Below are 23,658 nucleotides of genomic sequence, written 5' to 3'. Positions count from 1 at the left end.
TATATCTTGCCCAGCCAGGCATGGCTCAGCGGTTGAGCATTGACCTGGGATCCAGGTGATCGGGGTTCGATTCCTGGTCAGGGCACATGCCCCAGTTGTGGGTTCAATCAATGACTCTCTCATCACTGATGTTTCTATCTCTCTCTCCCCCTCTCCTTTCCTCTCTCTGAAATCAATAAAGATATATTTAAAATAATAATAAAAAAATATATCTTTATTGATTTCAGAGAGAGGAAGGGAGAGGGAGAGAGAGAGAAACATCAATGATAAGAGAGTCACTGATCGACTGCCTCCCACACACCCCCGACTGGGGATCGAGCCGGCAACCCGGGCATGTGCCTGACTGGGAGTCGAACCCCAATCTCCTGGATAATAGGTTGATGCTCAACCGCTGAGGCACGCCCGGCTGGGCCCTATGTTTAACTTTATAAGAAACTGTCAAACTGTCCTCTAAAGTGGCCACACCAGTTTTCAATCCTACAAGTAATGTATGAGAGCTCCAGCTGCTCCACATTCCTGAACTGCCACTTAATTTTATCTACACTAGTGGTGTACATCACTGTGGTTTACATCTGCTACTAACTAATAATGCTGAGCATCTTTTGTGGGCTGATATGCTACTAATTAACTATTTCTCTTGCCTATATTGTCTTCTTGTTATTCAATTATAATATTTATATATCCTGGATATACATCCTTTATCAGGTGTTTTGCGAGTATTTTCTTCCGTTCTGTGTGGTTTGCCTTTCCTTTTTCTTAACAGTACATTTTAAACTTTTTACTCTGAAGTGATTTTACTCAAGTACAGGCTACAGAAATAGTCCAGACTTCCTGGGTATTCTTCGCCCAGTGACAGCATTTGACATAATGATAGTACCATTATCAAAATGAGAAAGTCGGCACTGGTACACTACTATAAGCAAACTTTATTCAGATTTTATGAGTTCTTACATGCGCTGATTTTGTGTGCGTGGTTCTGTGTAAATTTATCACATATACGTATTAATGGAACCTCCACCAGAGTTAGGACACAGAACAGTTTCATCATCCCAAAGAGACCTTCATGCTACCTCTCTATACAATCATACACTCCTGCCAACCCTACCCTTGGCAATTAGGTTTTCATCACTGTAATCTTTTTCAATTAAAAATTTTATACAAACGGAATCACATAATATGTAATCTTTTGAGACTGTCTTTTTCACTCAGCATAATGTCCAAAATCCTCCAGATTGGTGGTATGTCAAGAGTTTGTTCTTTTTCTTACTGAATGCTATTCTGTTTGCATGAATGGAGTTTGCTTTTCATTCACCTGTTGTTTTGGCCATTACGAATAAAGCTGTTTACTATGAACCTGTCTATAGATTTTTGTGTGAAAATAAGCTTTCATTTCTTTAGGGTAAATATCCAGGATGTGGCAACTGAACGCTTAACGTTATAAGAAACTGGCAAACTCCTTCCTACAGTGGCTGTCGTCACTTTGCATTCTCACCAGAAATGTATGAAAGATCAAGTTCCTCTATGTCCAATCAATACGTACTCAAGACAGTATTGTTTATCTGAGCCATTCTAGTAGGTGTGTAGTATCTCATCAGGACTTTAAATTTTTTTTATTTCTCTAATGGATATAAACATCTTTTTATGTACTTTTGCCATCTGTATATGTATATTCTTTGGTGAAATGTCTGTTCAAGTTTTTTGTCCATTTTCTAACTGGGTTGTTTAATTTACTATTGTTAAGTTCAGAGAGACTTTTATATGTTCTGGATACATGTCCTTTGTCAGACACATAATTTGCAAGTAATGGGTGACCCCTTAAACAGCAGGGGTTTGAACTGCGCAGGTTCACTTACATGTGGATTTTTTTCAATACCTATACTATTTTGGGTCTGTGGTTAGATGGTTATAGACACCAAAAACCAACTAAGTTTTGGGGCAGTCAAAAGTTATATGCTCCAGCCCTGGCCAGGTGGCTTGGCTGGAGCGTCGTCCCATACACCAAAAGGTTGCACATTGATACCCAGTTGGGGAGCATACATTCGGAAGGCAACTGACCGATGTTTCTCTCTCTCCCCTTCCTCTCTCTAAAATCAATAAAACACATCCTCAGGTGAGGATTAAAAAAAAAAAAGTTATATGCTCCCAATCCCCATGCTGTTCAAGGGTCAACTGTATTTTCTCCCTGTTGGTGGTTTCTCTTTTTAAAAAATTTTTTTCGGGAAGGGGGAAAAGCGGAGAAAATGGGGGGCATTTGTAATGCTTTCAACAATAAAATAAATTAAAAAGTGTTTTTTCCAATCACAGTTGAAATTCAATATTATTTTATATTAGTTTCTGATATATACCGTTATGGTTAGATATTTATATAACTTACAAAGTGATCCTCCCAATATGTCTAGGACCCACCTGGCACCATACATTACATTATTACTGACTATATCCCCTATGTTGAACTTTATTTACATTCCTGTAACTAATACCTGGCACCATTTCACCCAGTCCCCCAACACTCCTCCTATCTGGAAACCATTGGTTTGTAATTGGTATCTATGAGTCTGTTTCTATTTTGTTATTTTGTTCTCTAGATTCACCATGTAAGTGAAATCATATAGTATTTGTCTTTCTCTGGCTTATTTCACTTAGCATAATATCCTCTAGGTCCATCCATGCTATCATAAATGGTAAGATTTTATTTTTTTATGGCTGAGTAATATTCCACTGTATATATGCACCACATCTTTATCCAACTGTCTACTGATGGACACTTGGGTTGCTTCCATATCTTGGCTATAGTAAATAATGCTACAGTGAACATAAGGGTGCATCTATCTTTTTGAATAACTGTTTGGGATTTTTACAGAAATATACCCAGAAGTGGAACTGATGACTCATAAGGTAGTTCTATTTTAAATTTTTTGAGGAACCTCCATACTGTTTTCCATAGTGGCAGCACCAATTTTCAGTCCCACTAATAATGCATTAGGGTTCCCTTTTCTCCACACCAACACCTATGGTTTGTTGATTTATTGATGACAGCCATCCTGAGGTGTAAGGTAATATCTCATTGTAAATCTAATTTCCTTTTCTCTGATTAGTGACATTGAACATCTTTTCATATGTCTACTGGCCATCTATATGTCCTCTTTGGAGGATTGTCCATTTTTTAATTGGGATTGTTTTTCTAACATTAAGTTGTATAAGTCATTTATACATTTTGGATATTAACCCCTATTGAGTGTATCCTTGACAAAAATCTTTTCCCAATGGGTAGGTTGTCTTTTCATTTTGTTGATGGTTTCCTTTGCTGTGCAAAAACCTTATAGAGTATGATGTAGTCTGATTTGTTTACGTATTTTTTTATTTCTCTTGCCCAAGAGATATATCAGAAAAAATATTACTGGCTGAAACCACGCCCACCCACCAGCACAGGCCCCTCGCCTTCACTGCTCCTCTGCCTTCGCCAGTCTACACTGCCTCCAGCTTGCCACAGATGACGGTATGCTGAGCTTGTGGTCGACAATGGCTTCAGCATGTGCAAGGCCCTGCAGGTGATGATGCTCCCAGGGCCATCTTCCCTTCAGTTGTGGGGTACCTCCAGCATCAAGGAGTGATGGTAGACATGGGTCAGAAGGACTCCTACATGGGTGATGAGGCCCAGAGCAAGTAGGGCATCCTGGTTCTGAAGTACCCCATAAAGCATGGCATCGTCACCAACTGGGATATGAACAGGCATCGCACCTTATACAATCAGTTGGGTGTGGCCCGAGGAATATCCTGTCCTGCTCACCAAGGCCACTCTGAGCTCCAAGGCCAACCGTGAGAAGATGACCCAGATCATGTTCGAGAACTTCAACACCCCAGCCATGTACATGGCCATCTAGGTTGTACTGTCCCCATATGCCTCTGGCCATACCATTAGCACTGTGATGGACTCCAATGATGGGGTCACCCACACTGTGCCCATCTATGAGGGGTACACCCTCCCCAATGCCATCCTGCATCTGGACCTGGCTGGTTGCGACCTGATGTACTACTTCATGAAGATCCTCGCAGAGCTTCACCACCACAGCTGAACAGGAAATTGTGTGTCACTTCAAGAAGAAGCTGTGCTATGTTGCCCTGGACTTAGAGCAGATGGCCGCTGCAGCCTCCAGCTCCTCCTTGGAATAGGAGCTACAAGATGCCCAACAGTCAGGTCATCACCACTAGCAACAAGCAGCAGGCCCTCTTCCAGCCTTCCTTCTTGCGCACAGAGTCCTGTGGAATTCATGAAACTACCTTCAACTCCATCATGAAGTGTGACATCAACATCTGTAGGGACCTCTATACCAACACTGTGCTGTCTAGTGGGACCACCATGTACTCAGACATCAAACACAGGATGCAGACCACCACCCTGGCTCCCAGCACAATGAAGATCAAGATCATTGCACCCCTCTGACCACAAGTACTCTGTGTGGATCTGCAGCTCCATCCTGGCCTTGCTGTCCACCTTCCAGTAGCAAGCAGGAGTATGACGAGTCTGGCCCCTCCATCATCCACTGCAAATGCTTCTCAGTAGACTGTTACTCAGTTGGTTAACATCCTTTCTTAACAAAACCTAACTTGCCCAGAAAATGAGATATTTCTATGGCTTTATTTGTTCATTTGTTTTTTTGTGTACTTGACTCAGGATTTAAAAACTGGAATGGTGAAGGTGACAGCAGTCTACTGGAGTAAGCATCCCTAAAGTTCTACAATGTGGCTGAGGACTCTGATTATACATTGTTTTTTTTTAAAATAGTCATTCCAAATATCATGAGATGCATTGTTATATGAGGTCTGTTCCCTGCCCCAAAGCTGCCCACTTCTCCCTAAGAAGGGAGAGTCCTCGCCCAAGTCCACACAGGGGAGGGTGAGAGCATTGCTTTTGTGTAAATTATGTAATCCAAATTTTTAAATCTCTGCCTTAATAGTTGTTCTTTTTGTTTTATTTTGAATGGTCAGCCATCATGGCTCCCCATTTTATCTCTAACTTGAGAAGTATGAAGGCTTTTGGTCCCCTTGGGAGTGGGTTGAGGTATGGAAGCAGCAAAGCCAGGGCTTACTTGTACACTGACTTGAGACCAGTTCAATAAAATGCATGCCTTAAACAAACATTACAAGAGCAATGTCAGAATTAATGCCTGTTTTCTTCTAGGAGTTTTATAGTTTCTGGTCTTACATTCAAGTCTTTAATCCACTCTGAGATTATTTCTGTATATGGTGTAAGAAGGTGGTCTAGTTTCATTTTGGGGGGCATGTGTCTATCCAGTTTTCCCAACATCACTTATTAAATAAGACTACCATTACCCCACTGTTTATGCCACCTTTGTCATAGATCAATTGGCCATATAGTTGTGTATTTATTCCCGGGCTCTCTATTCTGTTCCACCGATCTATGTGTCTGTTTTTTTATGCCAGTACCATGCCGTTTTGATTACTATAACTTGTAATATAGTTTAATATCAGGTAGCATGATACCTCCAACTCTGTCATTTGTGGTTCCATATAAATTTTAGGATTATCTGTTCTAGTTCTGTGAGCAATGCCATTGGTATTTTAATAGGAAGTGCACTGACTCTATAGAATGCTTTGGGTAGCATAGACATTTTGATGATGTTAATTCTTCCAATCCATGAACAGAGTATATGCTGCATTTATTAGTACCTTCTTCAATGTCTTATCATTTTTTGAGTATGGGTCTTTCACCTCCTTGGTTAAATTTATTCGCAGGTATTTCATTCATTTTTTTGATGCAATTATGAATGGGATTGTTTTCTTAGTTTCTCTTTCTGAAAATTCGTCATTGGTGTATAAAAATGTAACCAATTCCTGAACATTAATTTTGTATCCTGCCACTGAATTCATTTATCAGTTCTAATAGTTTTTTTGGTGGATTCTTGAGAGGTCTCTATATATACACTATCATGTCATCTGCAAATAATGACAGATTTACTTCTTCCTTTCCAATTTGGATACTTTTATTTCTTTTTCTTGTCTGATTGCTGTGGCTAAAACTTCCAATACTATGTTGAATACAAGTGGTGAAAATGCACATCCTTGTCTTGTTCCTGATCTTAAGGAAAAACACTTTTAATTTTCCCCATTGAGTAGAATGTTAGCTGTGGGTTTGTCATATGTGACTATTATTTTTAAAAAAATATTTTTACTGATTTTGAGAGTGAGAGGGAGCAGAACATAGATCTCGGCTACCTCCTGCATGTCCCCCACTGGGGATCGAGCCCACAACCTGGACATGTGCCCTGACTGGGAATCGAACCAGCAACACTTTGGTGCATGGGACAACCAACTGAGCCTCACCAGCCAGAGCATACATGGCCATTATTATGTTGATGTATGTTCCCGCTAATCTTATTTTATTGTGAAATTTTATCATAAATGGATGCTTTCTCAAATGCTTTTTCTGCATCTACTATGATCATGTGATTTTTATCTTTCATTTTGTTTATGTCGTGTATGACACTGATTGCAGATACTGAACTAAACTGGCATCTCAGGAATAAATCCCACTTGATCAGGGTGTACGATCTTTTTAATTTATTGCTAAATTCAGTCTAATATTTCATGAGGATTTTTGCATCTACATTCATTGGGGATGTTGGTTTATAATTGTGTGTGTGTGTGTGTGTGGTAATATCTTTGGTTCTGGAATCAGGGTAATGTTGGCCTTGTGAGATAAGCTTGGGAGCCTTCCCTCCTCTTGAATGTTCTGGAATTATTTGAAATGGATAGGTATTAATTCTTCATTGAATGGTAAAATTCACCTGCGAGGCCATTAGGTCCAGGACTGTTGTTTGTTGGAAGCTTTTTATTACTGCTTCAACTTCACTAGGAGTGATGGGTCTGTTCAGATTTTCTGTTTCTTCCTGACTCAGCCTTGGAAGATTGTATGTTTTTAGAAATTTATCCATTTCTCCTATGTTGTCCAGGTTTTTTTAGGTATAATTGTTCTTTTTGGCATATAATTTTCTTACAATCCTTGTATTTCTGTGGTGTCAGCTGTCACTTCTCTTTCATTTCTAATTTTATTTATTTGGGTTTTCTCTTTTTTCTTGAGGAGTTTGATTAAATGTTTATTAATTCTGTTTATTTTTTCAAGAAACCAACTTACGATTTCACCACTTTTATATATATATTTTTAAGACTCTATTTTATTTCTGCTGTGATTCCTTCTACTCACTCTAAGCTTTGCTTGTTGTTCTTTTTCTAGTTCCTTCAGGTGTAAGGTTGGAATGTTTGGGATTTTCTTCTTTTTGAGGTAGGACATATTGGTATAAATTTCCCTCTTAGGACTGCTTTTGCTGTGTCCCACAGATTCTGTCATTGAATTTTCATTTTCATTTGTCTCCAGGTATTTTTTTATTTCTTCCTTGATCTCTGTTAACCCTTTCATTGTTTAGTAACATGTTATTTAGCCTCCACGTGTTTCTATGTTTTTCAGTTTTCTTCTTGTAGTTGATTTCTAGTGTTATACCATTGTGGTAGAAAAAGATACTTGATATGATTTCAATCTTCTCAAATTTACTGAAACTTGCTTTGTGGACAAACGTGGTCTATCCTGAAAATGTTCCATGTGCACTTGAATAGAATGCGTATTCTGCTTTGGCATGAAATGGTCTAAAAATATCAATTAAATCCATTTGATCTAATATATCATTTAAGGCTGCTGTTTCGTTTTAGATTTTCTGTCTGGAAGAACTATCCATTGAAGTCAATGGGATGTTAAAGTCCCCTACTATGATTGTATTACTGTCAATCTCTCCCTTTATGTCCGTCAATATTTGTTTTACATATTTAAGTGCTCCTATGTTGGGTGCATAAATGTTTACAAGGGTTAATTCTCTTGCTGGGTTGATCTGCTTATCATTATGAAAGTCCTTTGTCTCTTTGTCTTAAAGTCTATTTTGCCTGATATAAGACATATGTGTTGCTACTCCAGCCATTTTACTCTTACTATTTGCATAAAATATCTTTTACCATCCCTTTACTATCAGTCTCTGTGTGTCTTTTGATCTGAAGTAGGTCTCTTGTAGAGAGCATATGTCTGGGTCTTGTTAACTTATCAATTTCAGCTACTCTATGTCTTTTCATTGGAACACTCAATCCATTTACAATTAAAGTGATATTTGATAGCTATGTAGCTATTGCCAATTTACCATTCATATTTATGTTCTTTTTATCCCTGTTTTTTTCTTATTAAAGCAGTTTCTTTAACACTTTTTATAATACTGGTCTGGTGGTGAACGCCTTTAGCTTTTCTTGTCTGGAAAACTCCTTATCTCTCCTTCAATTTTAAATAATAGTCTTGCTGAGTAGATTAGTTTTGGTCGAGGTCCTTTCTTTTCATCACTTTGAATATTTCCTACCAATCCCTTATGCCTCCAAAATTTCTGTTGAGAAATAAGCTGTCTTATGGGAGTTCACTTGTAGGTAACTAACTGCCTTTCTTTTGTTGCTTTTAAAATTCTCCCTTTGTCTTTAACCTCTGTCATTTTAATTATGATGTGTCTTGGTGTGGGCCTCTCCGGATCCATCTTGTTTGGGACCCTGAGCATCCTGAACTTGTATATTTATTTCCTTTGCCAGGTTAGAAAAGTTTTCAGTCATTATTTCTTCAAATAGGTTCTCAATCTCTCAAAATCAATCAATCAATCAATCAATCAATCAATCAATCAATCAATCAATCACTCAATCTCTTTCTCTCTCCTCCCCCTCCTTCTGGTACCTCCATAATGCAAATCTTATTATGCCTGATGCTGTCTCAGAGGGTCCCTCTTAAACTCTCCTCATTTAAAAATTTTCTTTTCTTTTTGTTGTTCCGATTGGGTATTTTCTGCTACATTTGTCTTCCAAATTGCTGATTTGATTCTCTGCTTCACCTCATATGCTACTGATTCCTTCTAGTGTACTCTTCATTTCAGTTATTATATTCTTCACTTCTGATTGGTTCTTTTTATGATTTCTATGTCCTTTTTCATGCTTACTATCCTTTTGTTGAAGTTCTCACTGTTTCTTTAGCATATTTATAAACAGTGTTTTGAACTCTGTATCTACTAGTACTTTGCTTGCCTCCATTTTGTTTGGCTCTTCTTCTGGAGAATTCTTTTGTTCTTTCATTTAAGACATGTTTGTCTCTTCATTTTGGCTGCCTCTTTTTGTTTGTTTCTATTATTAGGTAGATCTGATACGTCTCCCAGTCTTGACCTTGTGAAGTAGGTGTCCTATGGGGCACAGTAGCATTCTCCCTGATCACCTGAGCCAGCTGCTCCAGGAGTGCCCCTTGTGTAGGCTGTGTGCCCTCATGTTGTACTTGAGCCTTAATTGCTGTTGTCACTTCAGTGGACGGGATCGACCTTCAGGCTGAATGGCTGTGACAACTGACTATGACTATAATGTACAAGCTGCTGTATGGAGGCTGACCTTAGGAAGTGGGATTTACCCCAGCAGGCTTTGGTGACTGATGAGACCACATTTGGGATATGCTGTTTCTGGAGGTAATCTGATGGTGCTTGTTTTGGTGTGAAGTGGCCACCAAGTATGTGGGTTCTGGGGCGTCTTGGGAGGGACTCCAGTGCAGGTCAAGGTCAACTGCTGCCTGTGACCAGCCTGTGGCTAGTTGGTACAAGCTACAAAGTCACCCTTGGTTGGTAGCTGCTTGTGTTGGACCTGGAGATATGTGGGAGAAGCCATGTTGCAAAAGGTGGCTGGCTGCCACCAGTACTGGGCCTGCCTCCACCTGTAGGCTACCCGTAAGGCTCAGAAGATGAAAGAGCCTTCAGCAGTACTCAAGTGGGGTGAAACGGGGTCTCAGGGAGCCACCAGGGTGGTACAAGTGGTGTTTAACAGGTTAATGTAGATTCAGATTTGGCACTAGTAGTGAGCCTGGGGTAACTCACCAAAAGGCACAGGGCACACTGAGACCTGCCAACACCCACCTGGGGCCTGTGGACCTTTGAGAGTCCTTTATAGAAGACTGCAGCATGAATCACTGCTGCTGGATGGACCAGAAAGAGCCTCTGGTGGTGCACAAGTTGGGTGGAGCTGGATCTCAGGGAGTCATCAGGATGGAGTAAATGGAGTTCACCACGTTAATACAGATTCAGAACTGTACTTGTGGGAGGACTCAACACAGGAAAGATGGCGCCCACCTGCCAGCTGTGTGGGAGGGCTCAACACAGGGACAATGGTAGCTCTTCCTCCAGCAGTCACACCGAAGCCACACAACTGAGTTTTGCCCTGTATGTCTCTGGCACCTCCCCAAATGCTGTCCTTCTGCCAGAGCCTAGGGTAAGTGCCTACAAACAAGTCTGTGTGCAGGCTCTTTAAGAGTTTGCCTGTGTTTTAATCAGCCTTTAGTTTCACCTGGACGGATAAATCCCCACTGATTTTCATAGCCAGATGCTGCGGGGGTTCCTCTTCCTGGAACTGGTGCTCCAGGCTGGGACTCCTCTCTCTTCAGGAGGTAACCTCTGCAGCTGAGATATCTTTCCCAATTTTCAACTTCCATATGGGCTGGCTTGCCTCGAGTATCCGCCACTTCTAAAAGTCACGACATCTTTCACTTTATCTTTAGTTACAGGACTTCTGTTCGGCTAGTCTTCAGATGGCTCACCAGGTTGACTATTATACAATTTAGTTGTAATTCTGATGTCACCTGGGAGGAGGTGAGCACAGTGTTTGTTTACTTTGCCATATGATCAGAACTCTGTGGCTTTTCTTCTCACACAGTAAACCACAAAGTTTTTAACACTGATAAAGGCCAAGATTTCAATTTTTTCCTTTACAGAGTTTGCTTTCAGTTAAAGAAATCTTTGTTTAAGGCCCTAGATCAAAAATGTTTTCTTATGTAAATTTTGTGGTTTTACATTTTACATTTAGATCTATGACCCATTTTATGTTAATTTTTGTATAAGGTATAAGTTTTAGGCCAATGTCTATTTTTATTGGCTATAGATATTTAATTGTTCTAATATCATTTGTTGTAAAGAGCATCCTTTTTCCATTGAATTGCATTTGCAGCTTTGTCAAAGTTAATTTGGCTATACTTTTGTGGGTCAATTTCTAGATTTTGTGTTCTGTTTCACTGATTTATCCCTTGGTCAGTACCACACTGTTTGAGTTTAGGAGTGTATGTTCAGTCTTAAAACCAGGTAGTATGGTTCTTCCAAATTTACTATTCTTATTCAAAGTTGTTTCCAGTTACTTTATCTTACGATACAAATTTTAGAATAAACTTGTCTACGTTAACAAAAAAGAATGCTACGATTTTGATAAAAATTATGTTAGTGACTTTTGAAGAGCACACATTTTAAATTGAAATGAGGTACAACTGATCTTTTTTTTCTTTTATAGTTTGGCTTTGTATGTCTTATATCCAAGACATGCCTTGCCTACTCCAAGATTTTTCCTATGCTTTCTTCTAGAAGTTTTACGGGTTTAGCTCTTATATTTAATTCAAATCTATGATACATTTCAAGTTAACTTTTGTAAACGGCAGAAGGTAAAGGTTAAGGTTTGCTCTTTCTGTATGTGCAAGTCCAACTGTCCAAGAACCATTTGTCAAAAACCTTATAGTTTTCTCCACTGAATTACTTTAGCATTTTTGCCAAAAATCAGTGAATATATGTGTGTGAGTCTATTTCTGGTCTATATTCCATTCCTTTAATGTATCTGTCTATCTTCATGCCGATGTCACACTGTGTTGATGAATATAGCTTTATAGTAAATTGGAAAATCAGGCAATCTAAGTCATTCAACTTTGGTCCATTCAAAATTGTTTTAGCTATTCTAGGGCCATTTTCATTTTCATATAAATTTCAAAAATAGCCTGACAATTCCTACAAAATACCCTGTGGAGATTCTGACAGGCATTGTACTGAACAGTATATGTCAACTTGGGGGAGAAATGACATCATAACAATTGAGTTTTCTGATCCACGACCACGGAATTCGTTTCTATTTATTCATTTCTCCTCTAAGTTCTCTCAGCAATATTTAACATACACAGGCCTTGCAGAATTTTGTTCAACTCCTCTAGGTACTGATATACTAGATGCTATTGTAAATGTTTTCACCTTAATTTTTATTTAAATTTTCATTTGTTCACTGCTGGTACAAAGAGATACAATTAATTTTTTTGTGTAATAATCTTTTGTATAATAATTTTGTCTTGGTAGTCTTTTTTTGTGGATTCTTTAAGATTTATACATACCAATTTGGGTGCCTTTGAATTCCTTTTCTAGCCTCAATGCACTAGCTATAATTTCCATACAATTCTGAACAGAAGTATTAAGAGCAAACATCATTCCCTTGTTCCTGATCTTCGGAGGAAAGCATTCAGTTTTTCACCACTAAGTATAAGGTAATTACAGGATTTTACTAGATGCCCTTTAACAAGTTGAGAAAGTTCCCTTAAGTCCTAGTTTACCGATAGCTTTTATCATTTATGAGTATTGAATTTTGTCAAATAAGTTTTCTCTATCTATTCAGATAACCATAAACTTTTTTTTCTTACTTAATTGGTTCATATGATAAATTATACTGATAAATTTTCAACTTTGCATTCATTCCTGTAATAAATCCCACTGGGTTAAAAGTATTATCCTTTTTATATACTATTGATTCAGTTAGCTAAAATTTTGTTGAAGGTTTTTTTCCATCTAGTTTTCTTTCATGTTAGGATAATGCTGAACTCATAAAATAAAGTGGGAAGTATTCCCTCCTGTTTTATTTTCTGAAAGACTGTGTAGAACTGATAATATTTCATCATAAGTATTTGACAGAATGCCTCAATGAAGCCTTCTAGGACAAGAGTTTTTCTGAGGGAAGGTTTTAATTGCAAATTAAAAAGAAATTATTTACAGGGTTGTTTAGGTTATCTATTTTGTCTTAAATAGGTGTTGGTAGTTTATTTGGGTGTTTTTTTTTATTTTTCAAGAAATTTGCTCATTTAAGTTGTCCAATTTAATGTCTATAATATCTGTAGTCAAATGTCCTCTTTCATTCCAGTTATTGTAATCTGTCTTCTCTCTTTTCTTTCTGATCAGTCTGGCTAGAATTTTATTATCATCATCGATCTTGTTAAAAAGCCAGATTTTAATTTCTGATTTTCTCTATTGTTATACACTTTTCTATTTCACTAGTTTCTGCACTTTTCTTTATTTCCTTCTTTTTGCTGGTTTTGGGATTGCTCTTGTCTTTCACTTTCTTAAAATGAGAACTGCTTTTTTACAATATAAGCATTTAAAACTATAATTTACCCTTTACACCACTTTAACTTCATCCTGCCATTTTGATCATTGCATCTATATTTAATAATAATAAAAGCAAACACTTATACAGAGCCTACTTTATGCCAGGTCCTTTTTCAAGCCCTTTATAAATATCCTTTTCATCCTCACAACAATCCTATAAGCGATTTCTAGTTGTTTGTGGCTAGAGGGTAAATTCAATCCCTGTTACTACATCTTGGCTGGAACCGTAAGTCGAATATACTCATTCTGTCTGCTGTTTCCTTATGTTAAGATAGGAACTATTGTTTTTCCACCTTACAGATGGTGAAATTGAGTCTTAGGTTAATTGCCTATGGTGACAAAGTTAATAAGCGGGAAGAGTGAAGATTTAAGTCCTTCACCTATATAGTCAATTGAGTCTAAAATAAAACAAATCTTGGTAGTGAAGAGGAAAAGTTACAAATATGTTGAGTCTTAAGCATGTTGAGCCTGAGATATCTCTTGAGATGTCCAAATGGAAATGACACATTGGTTGTTTGATACAGAATTGGACTTCAGAGAAGTTTGGGCAAAAGATACAATTTCGAGTTGTCAAATCAATGAGAGAGAATGATAATACTCAAAAGGAGTGTAGTAGTGAGAAAAGAGAGGCATAAGAGTCAGCTTTGTGAATACCCACATTTAATGAGCAATTAGAGAAAGGTAAACAATAAAGAAGTCAGAAAAGATGTAGCCAGAGACACAGACAGAAAATGAGGGGAACACATTGGAAAAGCCAAAGGAATACAGTACTGAATGCTACAGAAATATCAAATAAGCCATTTATGTGAGTAGAGTGAAGGGGGTAGAAGCTAGATGGAAGTGAGCCGAGGTATGAGTAGGATACAATTTTAGAAATAGGATAAATGGGTATAGTTACTTCTGTAGAGAAGTTTAGCAAAGACTAGAGAAAGTTGGTGAAGAAAGGTACATATGGTCAAGGGAAGATGAATAGATTATATATGACATATAACACAGCATAGTATAGCATAGCACATATATGCAACACAGAGACAACCTGATCATATTTACAATAAAAAGAATCCAATAAAGAGGAGATGGGTGAGAACGGGGGGGGGGGGGGAGCAACAACCCGAGGTTTCAGATAACCTTTATCTCCAAAAAGGTAGAAACAACTGGGATCCAGAGCACATGCGTGGCCAATCAGATGGAGACACTGGTGTAGCACTGCCCTCAGAAAATACCATCAAGAGACTAAGACAGAAGGAGCAATTTCCAAGATAAGGTCATTAGGAACACTGGCAACATTTATGGAGGATACATTTAGAGTACTGTTCTTTCCACAATGAAGCCAGAACAGCAAACAGCATGATGAAGAAATGGTATGGAGACTGATCACTGTTTCCTCTGCTCAGGAAGGCTTCTTTTGGATTAAAAACAAAGGAACTGTCATAAAGAACTTATATAAGTCAACACTAGGAAGACAAACAATCCAATTAAAAAATGGGCAAAGGATCAGAATAGACCTCCAAAAAGGACACACAGATGGCCAATAGACATATGAAAAGATGGTCAGCATCACTAATCATCAGAGAAATGTGAATTAAAACCACAATGAGGTATATCACCTCACACCTGCCTGAATGGCTACCATCAATAAATGAACAAACAAAAAGTGCTGGCGAGGATGTGAAGAAAAGGGAACCCCAGTGCACTGTTGGTGGGAATGCAGACTGGTGCAGCCACTATGGAAAACAGTGTGGAGTTTCCTCAAAAAATTAAAAATGGTACTGCTTTTTGACCCAGCAATCCCACTTCTGGGAATATATCCTAAGAATCCTGAAACACCAATTGGAAAGAATATATGCACCCCTATGGTCATAGCAACGCAATTTACAATAGCCAAGATTTGGAAGCAGCCCAAGTGCCCATTAATAGATAAGTGGATAAAAAAGCTGTGGTACATTTACACAATGGAATACTATGAAGCCATATAAAAGAAGGCAATCTTACCTTCTGTGACAGCAGGTATGGACCTGGAGATTACTATGCTAAATGAAATAAGCCAGTCAGAGAAAGACAAATAGCATATGATCTCACTTATACATGGAATCTAATGAACAAAATAAACTAACAAAATAGAAACAGAAGCATGGATACATGGAACAGACTGATAGCTGTTCGAGATTCAGCTTTAGCTTTCAAATTTCACCTCTCATTCACTATTCCTTTGGCCAGAACACTACTGATGTCAACATGGCTAAATGATCATCCCCCCCAACTCTCATGTACCTCATTTTCCTTTCCTTTTCATAAAATATTTTCACCTCTTTTTTTTGTATCTATCTAAATTCTATCAAAGACTAGCTTAAATATGATCTTCATGAAGCCCTTTACATTCAAAACAGCTTGAACTTAACTTTTCATCTAAACTACCTTGCTGAGCCCGGCCAGGCATGGCTCAACAGCTGAACATCGACCTAGGATCCAGGAGTTTGAGGTTTGATTCTCGGTTAGGGTACATGCCTGGGTTGTGGGCTCGATTCCCAGTGGGGGGTGTGCAGGAGGCAGCCAATCAATGACTTTCATCATTGATGTTTCTATCTCTCCCTCTGAAATCAATAAAAATATATATTTAAACTACCTTGCTGAATATTTAAATATGCAGATTTTACTACCAGACTGTGGTCTTTCAGAAGGCAAGAACTGTCTCCTACACCTTAGATTTCCAAAACATGTCAGCTCTTTGCAGAGTTGGAATTTAATAAATAACTGCTAAAAAAGTTAAGCAGAACGTGGTACTTTTTTAATTAATTATTTGAGAGAGAAGGAGAAGAGGGAGGGAGGGAAGGAGACAGACAGATAGACAAAGACAGACAGAGAGACGGGGGGGGGGGGCGGGGGGCGCGCGGCGGAGAGAAACACTGATTTGTTGTTCCGCTTATTTATGCTCTCATTGGTTGCTTCTTGTATGTGCCCTGACCAGGGATCAAACCCACAACCTCGGCACAATGGGACGAAGCTCTAACCAAATGAGCTACCTGGCAAGGGCCAGAAGGTGAATGTTTTAAAGTAACAAATTACATAATAAACCATTCTGTTTATCTTCATCAATGTTTTCCTTCATTATCAGAAAAAAAAGAAGAGACTGAATTAGGTTTTTATGACTGCAGGTTTATTTCTGTACTGTCCATGATGAGGAACAAGACTACTGCTGTCAGGTTGACCCATCCATAAAATGGAATGTCGAGCCTGAATGTGGAGACAAACAAGTTAAAACTAAATAGTTATATAAAAAGTATAGAAAGAAAGCAGAGTCAGGCCTCACAATGACAAATAATTCAGGCAACACAAGAGTTCAGAAATCAAGACAGCTCTAGTCACTGGGGCCATCTGGAGCTCATCTATCCTTGCCCTTCCTGCTCCTATGGCTACCAACAGCTCCCATCTGCAACAGTAAATTCGATGTGTCAACCTGACTGGTGTTTTTGGATGACTTAGCATTTAAACAATATGACTGAGGAAAGCACAGTGTTCTCCCTAATGTGGGTGGGCGGGCTTCATTCAATCAGCTGAAGGCCTAAAGAAAACAGAGGCCAGCTCTCCTATAAGTAAAAGGGAACACCTACCGCCTGCCTTCAGAGGCTGTTTTTTTCCAGCCTTCAGACTCTAACTGAAACATTGGCTCTTCCTGGGTCTTCGGATTAGAACTTCCACCATCAGCACACCTGGGTGTCACGCCTTTGGACTTGGACTGGAACTGTATCAGTTCTCCTGGGTCTCCACCTGCCAACTGCAGACCTTGGGGCTGCTCAGCCTTCATGATCATGTGAGTCAATTTCTTATAATAAATCTAATCCTTTCATCCATCATGTTGGTTCTGTTTCTCTGGAGAACCTGATGAATACATCGTCTTGCTCTTCACTCTAAGTGTTTCTCCTTTATCACTGGCATTCTACTACCTCATGGTGGTTGCATGCTGCCTTTTCCCGCTTCATCTTCTACCGAGGACTCCGCTCAGACATCAGCTCCTCAGAAATCCCTCACACAGACAGCCTATCTAAGATGGTGCTTCTAGTCACACCCTCTCCCTCACCCTGCTTCTTGTTTCCTTAAAGCTCGTCACTCTGACATTTTACTACATGCTAGTTTTCTGTCCTAAATGTAAATTCCATGAAAGCATGAACTTTGGTCTGTTCATGAATAAACCACCAGAATCGAGAATACTTGGCAAATAGTAGGCATTCAAATAGGTGCTGCAAGAAGAACAGATGAACTAAGTTCCCATTATGAACTCTCCATCATTCTCCTCCTCTCAAGGAGGAATTTACAGGAGAGAAGGAAATATGTGACTGACCAGCTTCATCCCCATTATTGCTGTCTGTGTAGTTTTCATTCCAGTTATGGCCAAGGTGGCAGAACCACACACTACAGGATCCATCCATGCTAAGGTAATGCTTAGGGCTGCTTTCCTGGCAGGCACTTAACAAACTTTAAAATGACAGTTCTGTGTATTGTGGGCACTGTAAGATTAGGTCTAACTAATGAAGTCAGGCTACTTTCAGAATATAAGAGTTTCTTGGCCTCACACCAAAATCAAGTCATTGTTTCAAAATTCACATTAAATTTAATATCACTCCTTATCAGCCTTTAACTGGCTTCCAGAACAGATCTCAGCTGCCACTATGTAAATGCATCTATTTAAGTTCCACGTATTTTTCAAAGCACACTCTTCAATTATATTTGAAATAATACATAAATGCCACGAGGTCATATAACAAGAAGACCCATTCCAGTAATGGATCTGTCCACAACTAAACTGACATAAGTAGAAACAATATATGAAGTATAGGATGCATTCCAGGGAAATCTCCCCCACTCCTTTCTAAAAAAAGTTGCTGACTAGCTATTTATGTCTCTCACAACATATGCTGCTTTCTCTCCTTAGGAAGGAAGATCCTACTGGGTGGTGCGCAAGCAGTACAAAACCTTGCGCTTGGTGTGCTTCTTCTATAAGGAGGTAGGAGAGCCCTACATGCAGTGGGCCAACCCAAGTCTGAGCACACACTGGAGGCCGAGGCAGAGACAGGCTGACCACGCTTCAGTCCTGCTATCACTAGCACCAAACTAAGAAAACCAGAATTTTACTCCATTCTCACTCAGGGTATATTGTTAAAGGGAAATTCTTTTGTAATCTTGTAATTGAGATTATAAATTAAAGAGACAGATAATGGGTAAGAGCACTGGTTATGTTCTTAAAGCTGAGGAGGGAGAGTGGGGAGGGGGGGCATGTTAAATAAAAAAGAGCTCCCAAAAGCAAGTGTCTAACCAGGAAGTTTCCCATTTTTACATGCGTGATGGGATTTTTCTCACTGATTTCCACTGCAACCATAAACCTAGAGGGCCTTATTATTTCCCTTTCTTCCTATTCAAGTTCAATAAAGGATCTGATACCAAACCTCTTCCTTTGCTCCCTTTAAAACAAATGAGAAGACTTCTCAAAAGAGATGTTATTAAAATACCAAAGGAAAATAAAGGAGAATAAAGAAAACTACATGAACCAGTTTGCATCACAAATCTGTTTAATGGCTAACCTTAGAACTTAACCCACTGACCTCAGAAGCTATCTTACGGAAAGGTGAAACTTAAGGAGCTTATTACAAAAACAAAATGAAGTAAAGCCAGTAGGCAGAAAAAAAACTTACTGCAACCTGTAGACTTTTCCTTTTGCCCTTTATTCTAGTTTAGTGATTCTCTAGTTTAAATCTGCATAAGAATTAATGTTCTTGTGTGTGTGTGTACACATAAAATATTTCATAGTGTCTTTTATGAGTTAAGGAACTGTCAAGGGTTATTCTGGCTTTTGCTTTACATACTGACTATAACTCTAGTGTACACAAGAATCCATTCTTCTAAACAATTCACAAAGCTTGCACAGTCAAAATCATCCCTGAAAATTCCTTAAATCATAATATATAACATTTAGTACAGTAACATTTACAGCCGCCCCAAATATGAAATGCTCACCCTATGGAAGACATGTAGGAACTAATAAGATAGAGAGAGCAGCAGATTCTTGTCTCCAAGGGCGCCTAAACTCACTGTGATGGGCAGACTTGTCAGTATCATTTAAATTGTCATTTGTCTGCAAGATGTGCATAGCTGGATTTCGAAAAATATTAAACTTGTGTATAAAAAATGTTACTACCATAAACATTCAAATATGAAGCTTCAAGAAAGAGGTTAGAATCTTATAAAAAATTAATTCATCTGACTCAGTGGTTCTTATGAGAGAGCCTAAATGAGGCCTGAATAACGGCCCTCTATATTTGAGACTCCTCCTTCCTTCTCTGCACTTTTTTTTTTTTTTTAAACTATATCTGTATTGATTTCAGAGAGACAGAGGGAGAGGGAGAGGGAGAGGGAGAGGGAGAGAGAGAGATACATCAATGATGAGAGAGTCACTGACCTACTGCCTCCTGCACATGCCCTACTGGGGATCAAGCGAGCAACCCAGGCATGTACCCTGACCTGGACTCGGACCGAGATCTCCTGGATCATAGGTCAATGCTCAACCACTGAGCCATGTTGCTGGGCTGCACTACTCTCTTATCAAGAGGTTAGGATCTATTCCCACAGATCCCTTATACAAAAGTAGAGGACAAATCCTTTAAGCATCAGTATAATTAGCCTGTTTCTTTGGAGTTAACCATGAGAGCAGAAAAGAAATTATTCCAGCCAAGAGATAACCTTGAAGCCTGGGCCACCACCTGTTCTTTCGGCCATGTACACCAATCGTAACTAATCTGCCCTCTCTTCCAGGAGTCTGACCCCCACCACAAATGCGGTGGGGAGAAGATGGACTGGGTTGTACTTCTGCAACTGGGTTTTGTAAGATCTATCCGTAAAAAGATTGAATTCTTAATGGAGTTTACTTGAGTAAAATAAGCCTACTTACTTATTACATTCCAACCACAAAGTAATGCTAGGACAGGTGTCCCTTCACAGTTTCTATATTTTGAGCAGGATGCCTTCAGCTAAAATAGTGGCAGCCACATAAAATCACTAAGTCTCAGAACTCGTTACCAAAACTTCAGACATTCACGTTCAAGCAGTGTCCTCAACAGTACATTAACATATTCAGATACTTTTTAAACAACAATGATAACAAACTTTAGTAATGGAACCCAACATGGGTATGATATTACCATTAACATTTCAGTTACTTTATATACAAGATTCTAAAATACTTTGTACTCAAAATGGCAAAAATCTCGAAATATTAGAAATTTGGCTCTGGATCTAGATTATTCATGTTAGTGGCTAAAATGCCATGCCAGTTTTCCCAATCAATTCAAGAAAAACAGGTAACCTGGGAGAAGAGGGAGAAGATGGCAGCCGAACAGGCAGACCAGACCTTTCCTGCACTCCTCCCAGGGCCAGACTGGAAATAAAACTAAATTGGGAACATTTACTCAGAATTATCAACGGAGGTCCAGCTGAGGAGGAGACTTATATCAAGCAAGGACAGAAACCACCTGGAGACTAGCAGGAGGGATGAGGTCAGAGAGGGGCTGACCCAGCTTCCCTAGGTGGCAGGGAGAGTGAGGAGGGATCTCTTGGCTACAGGAGGGTCTTTTTCCTGAGAAGATCAAGGTCTGGAATCCAGGCTGCGCTCCACGCCCCGGAGCACCAGAGCTCAGATGAGTGGCCCAGGGAGAATCAAGCCAGGAAAGGCCACAAGGCCTCTGGCCCCGAGGGAGACCTGAGATAGCAGACTAGAGCCAGTCAGAGGTAAAGCCCGATTCGTTGTTTTTAAATCCAGAGCACAGGATTTTCACCCACTGGCCCCTCCCAGAAGCCACATCTCAGGAAAAGGGAAAACCCCCGCCCTAGGTCATAAAGCCTACCCCACCCTCAGGAGCTTTGCCTGCCACACCCTGCATCTTCACCTTTGCAGAGACTGCAGTGGAGGCCAAGCCTACTGGTTTGAAGTCTCAGTGACTGGATAGGGGTGGGGGGCCATCCTCTCCACTATCCTGGGAACCTGACTGGTGCTTCCCCTGCATGTATTCAGCTGATCCCACTGGACTGTATTCGAGGATCTCCGCCCAGGCTAGGGAAACATTCTGGGACACTCTCAGGGAAGTAGCCATGGGAAGTGGAAACACACCCACTGTTTCCCCTGAAATCTGAACAGCTCCTCCTGCTCACAGGAGACCCAGGGGTCTAGACTCCTGATTCCTAAAGCCCTTTCAGAAACAGACATTTGAGTGATGAAGACTGACACCTGGCTGGGAGGGATGGCGGGTGGAGGCAGAGCCCCAGGAGCCTGGGGAAGTTTGCTGACCCAGCCCTGGACCCCCTGCTGCCAACAAACCAGCCCGAAAGGGCAGCTTGGCCCCTCTGGAAGCAGCCAAGTCCTGTGGACACAGGCACAAACTGTGGACAGTTTGGAGCTTCAAGCAGGTTGCTGAGAGCCAAAGGGGGACTGTCTCTCACAGTGCTTAGCACCTAAGTACCTCCCGGGGAGCCCAGGATTTGCAGACAAGAGTCAGGGCAGCCTTCAGAGGGGCAGGATCCAAAGGCAGCGCCGAGGAGGCACTCAGCTGCCCAGAGGAACCCACTTCACTTCTTTCCTTCTTTAACCTGTATCTTATCTTTTCTTTATTGATTTATTATTTTAGTCTCTAATTTTCTCTTCCCTTTTCTATTTTTTCTTCTTTCCCCTGCTTTCTCCTCTTTTCCTTTTCATATTTTTTCTTACTCTTTTTTTTATACCGTTTTCCTTCCCCTGTTCTTAGTCTTATTTTCTTTATTCCATCTCTGTCCTTTCATATTCCATTTTCTTCCTTTTTTTCCTTTTCTTTTCTTCTATCATTCCTGTTCCCTTTTCTCTTTCCTAATTCTCTCTCGTGGTTACTTTTGTTGTTGTTGTAGGGATCTAGTCTAAGTTTTTGTTTTGCTTCTTATTTTGTTGTGTTCTATTGTGTCAGCACCTCCACAACAGCATGTACAACTTGAGCCTCACAGTCAGCCAGCCTGAGAGGAGATTCCCTCCAGGTCTTTATGGTAAGTTAATATTTGACAGAGGAGGCAAGAGCATACAATGGAGTAATGGCAGTCTTTTCTATAAATGATGTTGGGAAAACAGGGCAGGTACACGCAAAAAAATGAAACTAGACCACCAACTTACACCATACACAAGAATGAACTCAAAATGGATAAAAGACTTAAATTTAAGTCATGAAACCATAAAAATCCTAGAAGAAATCATAGGCAGCAAAATATTAGACATCTCACTTAGCAGAATTTTCACTGATACAACACCTAGGACAAGAGAAACAAAGAAAAAAGATAAACAAGTGGGATGACACCAAAATAAAAAACTTCTGGACAGCAAAAGAAATCAGCATCAAAATGAAAATGGAGCCCATTGTACGGGAGAACATATATGCCAATGATACATCTGATAAGAGGTTAATTTCCAAAATATATAAAATACTCATATAACTCAACAAAAGGAAGACAAACAATCCAATTAAAAAATGGGCAGAGGACCTAAATAGACACCTCTCCAAAGGAGACATACAGACGGCCGAGAGACATGAAAAAAATGCTCAAGGTTACTAATAATAGGAGAGATGCAACTTAAAACCACAATGAGGTATCACTTCACACCTGTAAGAATGGCTGCCATCAACAAATAAACAAAGGACAAGTGCTGGTGAGGGTGTGGAGAAAGGGGAGCCCTAGTACACTGCTGGTGGGAGTGCAGCCACTATGGAAAACAGTGGGAAATTTCCTAAAAAATTAAAAATGGAATTGCCATGGGACCAGTGATCCCACTTCTAGGAATATATCCTAAGAATCCTGAAACACCAATCAGAAAGAATTTATGCACCCCTATGTTAATAGCAGCGCAATTTACAATAGCTAAGATCTGGAAACTGCCTAAGTGCCCATCAGTAGATGAGTGGATAGAAAAGCTGTGGGACATTGACGCCATGGAATACTATGCAGCTGTAAAGAAGGATCTTGTACCCTTTGGGACAGTATGGAAGGACCTAGAGAGTATTATGCTAATAAGCCAGTCAGAGAAAGACAAATATCACATGATCTCACTTATATGTGGAATCTAATATTGAACAAAAGAAACAAACAAAATAGATCCAGAGACATGGAACAGGATGACAATTCTCAGAGGGAAGGGGGCGAGGGGTGGGAGGAGATTAATCAAAGAACTTATATGCATATATGTGTAACCCATGGATGCAGATAACAGTGCAGTGAAGGCCTGAGGAGGGGGCAGTGGTGGGGAGGAGGGGGTCAATAGGGAGAAAAAAGGGGACATCTGTAATACTTTCAATAATAATGATAAATT

The 23,658-nt window shown here is 39.7% G+C and overlaps 1 protein-coding gene and 1 pseudogene across 3 annotated transcripts in view; one reads left to right on the top strand and one right to left on the bottom strand.

Annotated features, from left to right (window-relative positions):
* The window catches only part of MAPK8 (mitogen-activated protein kinase 8), a 123,043-nt gene that overhangs the window by 50,285 nt on the left and 49,100 nt on the right, over window positions 1-23,658 (bottom strand). The window lies entirely within an intron of this gene.
* On the top strand, window positions 3,513-4,581 carry LOC107527954 (actin, cytoplasmic 1-like; annotated as a pseudogene).

The sequence above is a fragment of the Miniopterus natalensis genome, chromosome 14 (assembly GCF_054644295.1).
Source record: "Miniopterus natalensis isolate mMinNat1 chromosome 14, mMinNat1.hap1, whole genome shotgun sequence".
NCBI classification, from domain to species: Eukaryota; Metazoa; Chordata; class Mammalia; order Chiroptera; family Miniopteridae; genus Miniopterus; species Miniopterus natalensis.
Note: the sequence above shows the minus strand (reverse complement) of the source record. Positions and strands in the feature narration are given on the sequence as shown.